Here is a 13,627-nt window from a genome sequence, read left to right as displayed (position 1 = left end):
GTCAGTGCTCAGACCATACGCTGCACACTGCATCAAATTGGTCTGCATGGCTGTCGTCCCAGAAGGAAGCCTCTTCTAAAGATGATGCACAAGAAAGCCCACAAACAGTTGGTTGAAGACAAGCAGACTAAGGACATGGATTACTGGAACCATGTCCTGTGGTCTGATGAGACCAAGATAAACTTATTTGGTTCAGATGGTGTCAAGCGGGTGTGGCGGCAACCAGGTGAGGAGTACAAAGACAGGTGTGTCTTGCCTAAAATCAAGCATGGTGGTGGGAGTGTCATGGTCTGGGGCTGCATGAGTGCTGCCGGCACTGGGGAGCTACAGTTCATTGAGGGAACCATGAATGCCAACATGTACTGTGACATACTGAAGCAGAGCATGATCCCCTCCCTTCGGAGACTGGGCTGCAGGGCAGTATTCCTGCATGATAACGACCCCAAAGACACCTCCAAGACGACCACTGCCTTGCTAAAGAAGCTGAGGGTGAAGATGATGGACTAAACCCTATTGAGCATCTGTGGAGCATCCTCAAATGGAAAGTGGAGGAGCACAAGGTCTCCAACATCCACCAGCTCCTTGATGTCGTCATGGATTAGTGGAAGAGGACTCCAGTCTCAACCTGTGAAGCTCTAGTGAACTCCATGCCCAAGAGGCTTAAGGCAGTGCTGGAAAATAATGGTGGCCACACAAAATATTGACACTTTGGGCCCAATTTGTACATTTTCACTTAGGGGTGTACTCACTTTTGTTGCCAGCGATTTAGACATTAATGGCTGTGTGTTGAGTTATTTTGAGGGGATGGCAAATTTACACTGTTACACAAGCTGTACACTCACTACTTTACATTGTAGCAAAGTGTAATTTCTTCAGTGTTGTCACATGAAAAGATATAATCAAATGTGAGGGGTGTACTCTGTATATTATTATATATATATAAATATACACACACACACTCACCCATTCATACACTACGGACATTTTAGACATGCCAATCAGCCTACGATGCAAGTGTTTGGACTGGGGGAGGAACCCTCACAGCACGGGGAGAACATGCAAACTCTGCACACACATGGCCCCGGCAGGAATCATCCCCAGACCCTGGAGATGTGCCGCGAACATGCTAACCACTAAGCCACCGTGCACCCATATATAAATACACACACACACAAACACACACACCTGTTCTGAAAGGCCAGAGAGTCTGCAACATCTCTGAGCAAGAGGCACCATGACAAACCAGGGAGGTCTCCAAACAAGTCAGGGACCTGTTGTGGAGTTGTTGTGGAGGAGTACAGATCAGGGTTGGGTTATAAAAAATATCCAAAACTTTGCACATTCCATGGAGCACCATTAAATGCATTATTTTAAAAAATGGAAAGAATATGGCACCACAACAAACCTGTCAAGAGAGCATCGCCCACCAAAACTCACGGGCCAGGCAAGGACGGCATTAATCAGAGAGGCAACAATGTGACCAAAGATAACCCTGGAGGAGCTGCAAAGCTCTACAGCAAAGATTGGAGTATCTGTCCATAGGACCACTTTAAGCTATACACTCCACAGAGCTGGACTTTTTTAAGACTGGCCAGAAAAAAGGAAAAAATGTTCGCAAAGGCATGTGAGAGACTCCCCAAACATATGGAAGAAGGTACTCTGGTTAGATAAGACTAAAACTTTGCTTTTTGGCCATCAAGGAAAACTCTATGTCTGGCAAAAACCCATCACCAAGAGAACACCATCCCCACAGTGAAGCATAGTGGTGGAAGCATCATGCTGTGGGGATGTTTTTCATCAGCAGGGACTGGGAAACTGGCCTGAATTGAAGGAAAGATGGATAGCACTAAATAAAGGGAAATTCTTGAGGGAAATCTGTTTCAGTCTTCCAGAGACTTGAGACTGGGACGAAGGTTCTCCTTCACGCAGGACAATGAGTGTTTTAAGGGGAAACATTTAAATGTCTTGGAATGGCCTAGTCAAAGCCCAGACCTCAATCCAATTGAGAGCCTGTGGTATGACAAAGATTGCGGTCAACCTGAAGGAGCTAGAGCAGTTTTGCCTTGAAGAATGAGCAAAAATCCCAGTGGTTAGATGTGCCAAACTTATAGAGATGTACCCCAAGAGACTTGCAGCTGTAATTGCTGCAAAAGGTGGCTCTACAAAGTATTGACTTTTTTTCCCCCTTTTTTGGGGGGTGGGGGGTTGAATAGTTATGCATGCTCAAGTTTTCTGGTTTTTGTCTTATTTATTTCACAATAAAAAATATTTTGCATCTTCAAAAGTAGTAGGCATGTTGTGTAAATCAAATGACGCAAACCCCCAAAATCCATTTTAATTCAGGTTTATAAGGCAACAAAATAGGAAAAATGCCAAGCAGATGAATACTTTTGCAAGGCACTATAACTGTGTCAGCACTGCTGCACTGCACTGCTGTTTTCAGTCATGATTAAAAGAAAAGTATGCTATTTAGCAAAAAATTAGAACCATGTACAATTACGTACAACTCCCATGGTTTAATGGTGTCCACAGTCACGAAACGAAATCTATTAGAAAGGTTTGTACACATTTCTATGGGGTTAGTTGAGTTTAAAGAACAAATTGACTGATTATAAAAAGCCAAGTGAAATCACAGTTGTGCATGCTGTTATGTGCCTCCCTAAGCTAGTCAATCACAAAGGCCTTTGAATGTAAAGGATTTTACACATCAATGTCTACAGTGGTCTGTGAAAACCTGTCTAATGTCTTAATGCTGTCTCATTTCCTACAGCTCTGAGGCTCCAAATGTACTAAAATATATGGGTTTAAAAGATATGCAACTATTCTCACTAATGAAGTTAGGCAGTGATTTTGGCAAGGTGAATTCACTTGCAATAACTGTAATAACTGAAGAGGCTTCTAGGTTACAAAGAAATGGGGTCATTGCTACACTGAAAAAAAAAACCTTTGTGGTAGAGTAAAATGTATTAAATTAACGGTCATAATTTCTATATTGTAATATTAAGATTCAGTGAGAACTAAATGGTAAATGGTTTGCATTTATATAGCGCCTTTTTTACATTAACAGTTCTACAAAGCGCTTTACACTGTTTCTCATTCACACATTCACACACACTCCTACACTAATGGCAGCAGAGCTACCATGGACGGTGCTTGTCTGCCATCAGGAGCAACTTGGAGTTCAGTGTCTTGCCCAAGGACACTTCAGCATGTGGATTCATGTGGGCCGGGGATCAAACGCCAACCCTGCGATTAGCGGACAACCCACTCTACTACCTGAACCACAGCCGGCCCTAGAGCTAGAATTTCTTAAGTAAAAATTTTAATCCTAAAGGGAAAAGAAAAAGTTCTTAACATGTGTTTCTAACAAAGTTGTTAAACACATTCAACACCCAATCAGGTTATTATATACTCATGTCAGAGAACCATGGCAGGGAAACTTCTTAATATCATTACAGTTCTACTGTCCTGCATATCCTACTATTCTGTTTTTTTTATAGAGTTTCTCTATTACTATAAGATTTTATTAAAGTTATTCATGTGTGTGTATGAGGAAGAGAGTGTGTGTCTATGTTGTGTCTACTTGCCCGCCCTTGACTGTACGAGCGTGTGTGTGTGTGTGTATTAGCACTCCTCAGCTCAGCTCGTATACCTCTTTTTGGCTTTTTTTGACTACTACTGCTCTTAAAGATCTTTAAAGTGTAATTCCAATCCGTCAATGTCCGCCTAATCCCGCTTCTATGTGTCTAGGTGCCCGTTTTTTCTTCTTCTCCCTTTTGCTGGATGCTAGGTCTCCCTTATGTTTATTTTATGACATTTTTTATCCACAACATTTCCCCCTCTGAGGCTATGAAGCCTCATACACTACCTTAATTAAGCGTGGAGGAACTGATTCTGCTGCACCCCATGGCCGTCCCCCGATAGCTGTCGGAGGATTACTCTAACGAAGCCATAATCCCTGCGCCCGTCCCCGTTCTCAAATGGGTCCCTTAAATTAACCACTTCTACGCAACACTGATCCGAATAGGAGCTGAGGAGGTTTTGTAGACCTGGTGGGAGACGGGCTAGTGTTGTGCGCCCCGGGGTCTCATAGTAGATTGGCAGCTGGAGAATGGGCCTTAGGACCCCCCTACATCCACTTGCCGGACATGTGTAGATGTACCTAGCCATAACTCTTAACCCTTAACCTACTTCTCCTTTTAACTATGTATATATATCTCATTTCGAATCTAACTACCTTGATTATACTTTGTTTGCCTACATCGATTATAAGTGTGATTAACTGAGTTCCCCTAATCATTCATTACTACTACTACTGCCGTATGTATGAGTGGCCACTACAATAACTAACTACTTGACTGGATCTACACGTCCCTATCTTTCTCAACTAGGCCTGTCAGCCCACAGTTTTGTATTTGTCGGGACCTGCAGATTCTTGCTTCCCCTCAAAAACCAAACCCCAGTCTTTCGCAGTCAGGGGTGGGCGAAAAAACCTCTTATGAGGAAAAATTCCCACCCTGCCAGCACTATGTGCTCGGCAGCACCATTATACTTTTCTGTGCCTGATTGCGTCATATCACAAACATTTTATAACAATACTTGACAGTCTGTTGTATGCAGTATCTCTCTGTATGCTGGTTGTCTTCAGCTCAAGCACTTTACATACTGTAGAGAGCCACCCTTTGGGGAGAGGTTAGGCTAGCACGTACACCCAGGGTATGGATCTTCACATCTTCTCATCCTGTCTGCCACTGACTGAGCAGACCCCCCATTGAAGTTTCGTACCCAGCAGCTTCGTACCGGACCGGACCCACCGGACCACCATCTCGTCATTGGAGGATTGAGGATCCTCCAGGGGTTGCATGTTCTCGCTGCTGCTGCCCTGTAGTCAGCATTCTCATAGTCAGCATTCTCTCGCGGCTCCGGGTCTCCCACCTCCGGGTGAACCCCTCCGGGACTCCCACCTCCGGGTGAACCCCTCCGGGACTCCCACCTCCGGGTGAACCCCTCCGGGACTCCCACCTCCGGGTGAACCCCTCCCCCCATTGAGGCGGTGACGCCTCACACATAACACTGCACTCAGCTCTGTTCCTGTGAATATATAGCTCCATACATAATAGTTAGTGGTCTTATATATGTTTTTGATTCATCTGCAATTACTCCAGCGGCAGTCCATCATAAGGAACAGACACAGACATGGGTCGACCCGTAAGCATTTCATGCGGTGTTAGATACATATTGCTGTTAGTCTGCATGTGATAGGTCATTAGTGCAAGAGGTAGAGCATCTATGAACTACGTTTAGTATCAGCACAAATTACGTCAACTTGAGATGGTATGTCAGATCTGGGATCTATCCCTGGTCAAGGAAGAAATTTTCGAGCACAAATATCACACTTAGATTATCCTCCACCGTTGCCTGCAAGTACAGAGACCATTCCTCTACCTTCCCCCTCGCACACTGGCTAAGATCATGGGCATCTGTAATACATACAGCGAGAAGTGCAGTCAGAATTAGAATTCAATTAAACTATTTGTTCGATAAGTGGCGTTCCAATTTTTTCCTAGAACCTCATTGCATTCAAACAACTCCACACAAACGACACAATCCATGGGCCTAAACGTCAGTATTTATCTGTATATTTATATATTTTAACAATTCTACCCTTAACCAGGTTGCACTCTGTAGTGATAGCTTTTAATTCAGCCAATTGGGCAGAACAGGGTGTTCATAATGTTTCTGAAATTTCCGATCCGAAACTTTTAAGCTCAAGGTAATACGAATTTCGGCTGGGCAATCGTGAGTGTTCTCAGTGACTGGCTCCACAGAATTAATTACACCATTACCACACTACAGTTGTTGTGTTAGGCACACTAACAGGTTTAAGAATTTTAGTTCGGGTGGTACATAGATTAACCCCATATCCCCATATCCTGTTCTTTCAAAATAGAAATGACCTAGTGTGATGAATGTAAGATCGATGTGTGAGAGAGCAATTTTCCCAATGATCCGCACTAAGAGAGCATCTCCAGCCTGGCAATCCTTGTGCCACCAAATCCAATGTTTTCAATACATAAACTACAGCCCTGTAAGCGCTCCATTCTCCTGAGCCGGGACCCCCCCCCCAGCAGTACCCCCCCTTTTCAGTCACATGTAAGACACAGTCTTTGTTGTAGTTTGTCAGCCATAGTACAGGTGCAAAGCATAGGTCCATTCAATGTCAGGCTTGTCCAAAGAACACCCGGTTCTCAGGATGTTGTCCTTTAGTGAGCAATCAGTGATCCACTGCAGACCATACTTGATAACGTCCAGGAACATTTGTTGTGCTTTTATGGGGCGGAGGATGACCCCAATCATGTCCTGACGGCCTTGGGAGCGTGCAAGGGAGTCTATGACCACAGAGGAGTACACCACAGGGGAGCCCACAGCCCCCGAAGGAGACTCTTCCAGGTGTACTACTGATCTAGGAATTGTTACGGGGAGTAACGGCCTTGAGCTCTCACATGCAGTCACTTGGAAAAAAGCGCTGATCAGTAATAATATCATGTGGAATGGAATTACAGTTATAGGTTATAGTTGGGACATCTTATATATATATATATATATATATATATATATATATATATATATATATATATATATATATATATACATATATATCTATATATATGTATTCTATATCCATCATACTATAAATAATGGTTACTGGGTGGGTTGGTTGTATCGCAAAACTTATCGCTTTTGTTATCACAGCTTGCTGTAATAATGCTAGACTAAGTGGGCATGTCCTTTCATCCTTTTTCTGAGGATCGAAGATATTGTTTACAGGACAATAGTACTGGAAACTGGAGACAGACAACTGGGAACACACAACTGCAAAACCCATCATTAAATGTTCAATTTATGCATCAGATCTAGGCCTTAAAACAGTGAATATTTATCGTGATTTACTATACCCTGATTTTAACAAAGCAGGAAGCTATTAAAACCAATTCAAAATGAGGAGTTCAGTTCTTAACGTGTTAAGACTACTGATGTTTACAGATCACTCAAGTTCGATATAACCACATCACAAGGCCCTGATTGTGTGGAGTCTGTATTTCTAAACTTAGCAGTTGATATTATTTCATCTCTTTTAATTTATCATGTTAATCTTTCATTAGACAATGAGGTTATACCAGAAATTTGGAAATCAGTTTTCTTATTTATTTATTACATTAAATCAGGGACATCCAACTATATTAGATCATTACAATCCAATAACAAGGCCTCCTCGCCTATGTCCCTTGTAGAAAGCTTTTTCAGTGAACCGTTCACATGTTATCAGTCTGCAAGAAGTCTAAGGTCATACAAACATATCACCACAACTATTGTTTTGAAAGTCTTAAAACAATGTCACGGTACCCTCTGCACTTCCCTGTCTGTTGATTTAGAAGAGGCTCCCAACACAGTGAATCAGGAAATATTGCTGCAGAGATTAAATACTGTCATTCATGACAATTAAATGTTGCTCACTTTGGAGGAATGTGAATATGTATTTAACTTAGTCTAAATTTAAAATTTATCATCTGTGAGCTTTGTTTCAATTTACCACCAAGTTGTTACCTTGGCTGAACGCCCAATTGTAAGAAGCATAAGATTCGTCCTATAATTTTATCCATTTCATTTAAACTGTATTTGACCATATTAAGGTAGTGTTAAATCTACTCATATCACAAACCACATTTCCCATCCTTCACTGCGGTCCACAAACATGGCTGGCTGCCATGGACTGCAATTCCCAGATCACACACACCTGCATCCAGTTCTCAGCTCTCAGTTTTTATCAGTTCTCAGCTGCTGTATAACGTATTATCAATTCAATTCACTTCACAGGTTGTGTAGTATATCCTCCCTTTCTCGAGTTTGTGACCACTGCTTTGTATTATTTAAATATTGTAACTCGTATACTTTATATGACATATCCATAGCACACCGTATAGCACATATGTATATATATACACACACACACACACACATACACATACACATACATATACACACCCACACATATATATTTGCATAACTACTCTACTCTATTCACCAATCTACGGTTCAGGAAAAAAAACACTTCAAACTACACTATTGTAAAGGGACCGTAATTAAACTACCTCCCAAACTCATATCAGCACAACATGTCGGCAAAAGGAACCATTATGCAAGGCTGTCTAATCCAGATACTCGTACTCCCTGCAAAACCCGAATTCCACATTAAGTAATCATCACCTTTTTCTAATGCTACGGACTCAGATATCACATCTGTAACAGGCGTACAACACTTTACAGAGAGTTTAAAATGTGCAGACTGCTACTGCCATCTGATCTTACTAATTACTTATCATTGGACATATCCAGCATTTAAAGAGAAAACATGCAGAAATTATTCAGCATTATACAACATGAATACCACACGCCAGAAGAATTCGCATTTACACTGCTTAAGATATTGTATAGACACGTACCCGTATAACAATCACCGATACACAAATTAGTTATGGTTACTCCAGCTCTTGTTAGCGAGTCAGTTCATGAAGGTAGACTGCTCTCTAAAACCAAATGTTTAGGCTCAACATTATCTCAACAGGGAGGATGTGACCTAGCCTGATACGGACCACATTGTGATCAGCCAGAGACTGTTACCTCGGGTCGGTTTTACTTTTCAGGGTTTTTTATTAATATCACTCAAAACGAACAGGTTCACATGTCAGCTGATCAATTTTATCATTAGTCAGGCAAAGATGTCTGTGCAGAAGAAACTATGTGGCACAATGCACACCACATAAACTATTATTAAAGTTCTCTCCGGACTGATACCATCGAGACATGCTGGTTGATTTTAATTTTTACAGGAATATATTTACGTATATATATATATTGAATCACTTTGACTTTAATATAGGGCGTGAGATAACTAAAGGATTGGAAAAAGGGGAAGAAACAGAAATCTCTCGCACGAATATCTCTGGTTTAGATAACCGTCACCATGGAACTCAAAACACTTTCATTCAGTTTCCAAACAGGGAAACACACGGAATTCAAATTAAAATGAAAAGAATGATTTGGAGCTCCGGCGCGCATGATTCTGACCAGCCGCGTATCCCATCTAAACATGGAACTGTGTACAATCTGCGCAACACGGTCTCAATCCAGTCTGGTGTCATGCCAGGAGACTGAGGAGCCGGGCCGAAAGGAGACCCTCCCTCCTAACTTGGAACACGCACAGTAACACCATAATACTAAACAAACAACAAACACACATAAAACTCTTTTAGGCGAACCACACAGACAGTTTTGCAAAACACCCATCATTTTTGAGTTATGACAACTTTAAGTTCATTTCAACCAATGAAGCACATTGAGTTGGAGAAATCACCTTTTCCTCTACAGTCAAATGTCTTCCATTAAAACTCATTTAATAATCTGTATAATAAACACAAGTTTTTAACTTGATTACTCAGAGAAATAATGTTGTTCCAACTAGTTTTTCCACATTATTTAAAAGGAATTTAAGTCTTATGTACTTATTTACCATAATTGTGAACGCAATTTTTTTTTATATAATTTACTAACTTCAAGTTGTATAACAATAGTTACCAAAATACTACAAATATAAATGAAATGAAATATAAATATAAATGGAATATAAATGAAAGGTCCAAATGGACTTTCTCCTCCACATTTCGAGCGTCGGACTCACTCATTTCTTAACAGTGGCTTCTGGGGCCTGAAAATGCACACTTTTTTTCCGCCTTCAGTCTTCCTTTTTCCCTGGATCACACAATCTGGGAATATGTTTTTATATATAATGTTGTTATATATTACAGGTCTAGTAATTCTTATTTACACAATGGGCAGTCGAACAGATGTCTAAAATATGTGCCATTGGCGTGCATGCTCCCCAAAATTTTTAACACACTTATACAGCAGTTATTGATACCAAATCAATTATAACACACACAGTATCGCCGACTTACCAAAAGTATGTACCGGATTCAACGGATTCAAAACATTCGAAGACCGCAAGATATCTCACAATGCTCTGCCTTACCAAAATCACTCTGAAAAGCACACACACACCGAATGGTCTTACCTTCTTCTCCCTTATTTTTTTTTTCCCCTTCCACACAAACGCACAGATAAGAACAGACAGGAACACACACATACACCCCTCCTTTCTATCAACAACGCCGGCAAGCTCCCATACACACATTGTATTCCACATTATTACACTTATTTATGTTACTACATGAAGTTTTACCAGCTCCGTATGCATGAAGCTTACAGTCATACAAATTAAATCCAACTTTCTCCAAAAAAAAAATTCTTTTCTCTAAATCTTATCCAACTTATCCAATACTTTAGGTATGGAGCTCATGTTCAGAGCACTAATAAATACATTTTCCCTGTCTCCAAAACTTACACGCTCTCACACCACACTCATATTATACATATTATAAGCACATATATTTTAAGCACACACATTTGTTAGTACATATTCCATTCATACACCGGGCATGCTGTATTGCACGACCCGGACCTGGGCCCAGGATTTATTCCCCTCTCTATCCAGCCCTGGAATCTAATCTATGTATCTTTTATCTAATCCTTTTCCAGCGGTATTAGGGGTCCCCACCAATGCAGCCGCCACTAGACTGCTAGTCTAGTCTAGTAGCCGGTATCTGGGGTCTGAGGCCTCATTTTCCACCTGCTTTCTATCCCCGCCCTGGAGTATTTCTCTATTTCTCTTCTCTTTTTTCTACCTTTTTTCCCTTCCTCCAGCGGTATTGCAGGACTTTCACTCACACAACACATATACCATATCCTTACACAGTCTTATGAACCTTATACAATTACAATAAGTACAATCTTCTACAATCTACACTTGTCTTACCTCTTCTCACTCACTCAAGGTTCTTTTGGAGACCCACTTAGTCTTTCTTCCCACCCCGGGGCTTCTCAGTCGTAGCAACAGACCACTAAAACAGAGCTTTGAAATAACAGGCGTCTGCAATGCCTTTTCCTATACGGCCTGTCTGTTGCTTAGAGAGCGAAGTCCCACGGGAGAGATTCCAGACATGTAGATCTTAGCCCAGTCCCATCTGGGGTGCCAAATGTTGGCTCAAATTTAGCCTATTACCCAAAAACATTTAAAACTCAACTTAGAAGCCAATACTCACATCTACCTCTGAGCCCAGTTGGAGATAGAAAAAATACACCAGCCGTGAGTGAGAAGAAGCAAGGGTCCAGCTTTATTGTTCCATTCCACCACAGGAGATCCACACCGATGAGAATTCTCAAAAGTGATCCCAATACCCTGAGCTTAAGCTCCAGTATTTATACTGTATTTACACACTAGATACCCCATATGTTTCCAGAAAAGGCCTATTTCACTTACACATAGAATCAGAACCCAGGCATTTCCAATAACCCAGAAGATAAAAACCCAGAGTTTTGAATTACACAGAGAATCAGAAACCAGGATTCTCATTTACCTTAGGTGGTCAGAAACCAGGATTTTCAATTACCTAGGGAAATAAAATGACGTAGACAAGATGATTGAACAACCGGGGGGGACCTTGGTCTTATCGTTATCTCGAGGGGGGGGGCAGTTTGACCCAGCCACCCTTATAACTGGCTCTCTTCATGGTTCTCTAAAAATTAAGGCTTTCCTTGCGAGACCAGAATCTTCACCATCTGAATCATGAGTAAGTTATATTTTTCTATTTTTCCTGTATTTCTCGTTTATAATTTATTTTCATATTTGCACTATATTTCTTATTTTATATATATTTATACTACTTGAAAAGCGGTTTACTGTACTTCCAACTTCTTAATATCATTACAGTTCTACTGTCCTGCATATCCTACTATTCTGTTTTTTTTAATAGAGTTTCTCTATTACTATAAGATATTATTAAAGTTATTCATGTGTGTGTATGAGAAAGAGAGAGTGTGTGTGTATGTTGTGTCTACTTGCCCGCCCTTGACTGTACGAGCGTGTGTGTGTGTGTGTATTAGCACTCCTCAGCTCAGCTCGTATACCTCTTTTTGGCTTTTTTTGACTACTACTGCTCTTAAAGATCTTTAAAGTGTAATTCCAATCCGTCAATGTCCGCCTAATCCCGCTTCTATGTGTCTAGGTGCCCGTTTTTTCTTCTTCTCCCTTTTGCTGTATGCTAGGTCTCCCTTATGTTTATTTTATGACATTTTTTTATCCACAACAATAGGTTCCAGGTTCCCCGTAGACCCTGAAAAGGATAAGCAGTAGAAGATGGATACATGGATGGATGGAATTACTTTTTAACAATCATGGGTTTTACATAAGATCTTGGGAGGTACATAATTGTATAGTTCACTGTCCAGGGGCTACTGGGAGGCTGTGTACCATATGATATATGCGTAACTTTTCTTTATGAAAGGCACAGTAAAGTATGTTTGGGAAAAAGTATTTATCTTTTCCTTCTTAATGGGAGGTCCAGGGTTCTGCCTAGAAGAACCAGGGTAGATGGTTTTGGATCATACATTTAGATGCAAGGATAACATTAAAAGACGTTAAAAATTAAACATATAAAGCACCCGCCCAGAACACAGTAGAGAAAAAATAGATAGAGGCCATTGCCTAGGAATAGATAAGGACCGCATGCACTCGCACTCGTGACTCAGCAAAAGGAGAAGAGCAGATGCAGGCAAAAGTTTTCACTAGAAAAAACTCAAGGGCCAGTCAGAAAAGACATAAGAGAAAAAGTACGAACTAAGATAAGGGCACTCCCTAAAGGTACATGGATGGTTTAATTGTATATAAGATACATTGTAAACGATTGTTTCTTGTTGCATGTGTCACTTTTTGTTGTCTTGCTGACTGCTGAATAAACCTGCTTCTTCTGAATCCAGTCCACATGAGTTCTGCTATGTTATTTCTCTAAATTATAAGTCAGATCGGTTAATAAAGTACATAAGCTTTGACATTTATGATCTAGCAGGGCCAGTTCAGGCTGAAGAAGAGGAAAATTTCATGCATTCCCACAATTCAGAGAGTCTACATAGAGAGTCCAGATAGTCCACTCTCAGTTATGGAGGGAATCAGTGTATGTTTTCCAAAAGTATATTTCCTCTTTGCTGAACAGGAAAGCCATAAGTGTGGTTCCACCCAAAGTCAGAGTGGTTTTAACTCTAGATGCTTCCTTGTTCCAAAGAAAGGGACACAGGCTCTATGCCCCATATTAGGCTTACATGCACTGAACAAATACCTAAGGAAATATAGGTTCATAATGCTCACTCATTCAACATTCCTGAAACTTGTACGCCCAGGCGATTGGTTCATGTCCATCGACCTGAAGGATGCTTATTTCCATATATAGGAATTTATCCACCCCATGGGAAATTCTTGAGGTTTGCGTTTCATGGGGTGACACACGAATATTTAGATCTTCCTTTCAGCTTGTCTCTTAGCCCAAGAGTGTACTTCAAATGCACAGAAGCTGCTTTATCTCCACTTAGAGAACAGCGCCTCTGACAATTAGGGCTCATAGCTTCAGTGCTGATAATCATTCCCCTAGGTTGATTATTCATGAGAGAGAGTTCCAACCCT

The 13,627-nt window shown here is 41.0% G+C and overlaps 1 long non-coding RNA gene across 1 annotated transcript; it reads right to left on the bottom strand.

Annotated features, from left to right (window-relative positions):
* Nucleotides 1-7,794: 7,794 nt before the first annotated feature.
* On the bottom strand, nt 7,795-10,619 carry LOC128635139 (uncharacterized). Its single transcript, XR_008398023.1, has 2 exons — nt 10,014-10,619; nt 7,795-9,821 (listed from the first exon to the last, which is right to left on the bottom strand). It is a non-coding gene; the product is annotated as an uncharacterized LOC128635139 (long non-coding RNA).
* Between the last annotated feature and the right edge of the window lie 3,008 nt (nt 10,620-13,627).

Source organism: Ictalurus punctatus, chromosome 15, assembly GCF_001660625.3.
Source record: "Ictalurus punctatus breed USDA103 chromosome 15, Coco_2.0, whole genome shotgun sequence".
Lineage (NCBI taxonomy): Eukaryota > Metazoa > Chordata > Actinopteri > Siluriformes > Ictaluridae > Ictalurus > Ictalurus punctatus.
The sequence above is the reverse complement of the archived record's forward strand: the minus strand, read 5'-3'. Positions and strand labels throughout refer to the sequence as shown.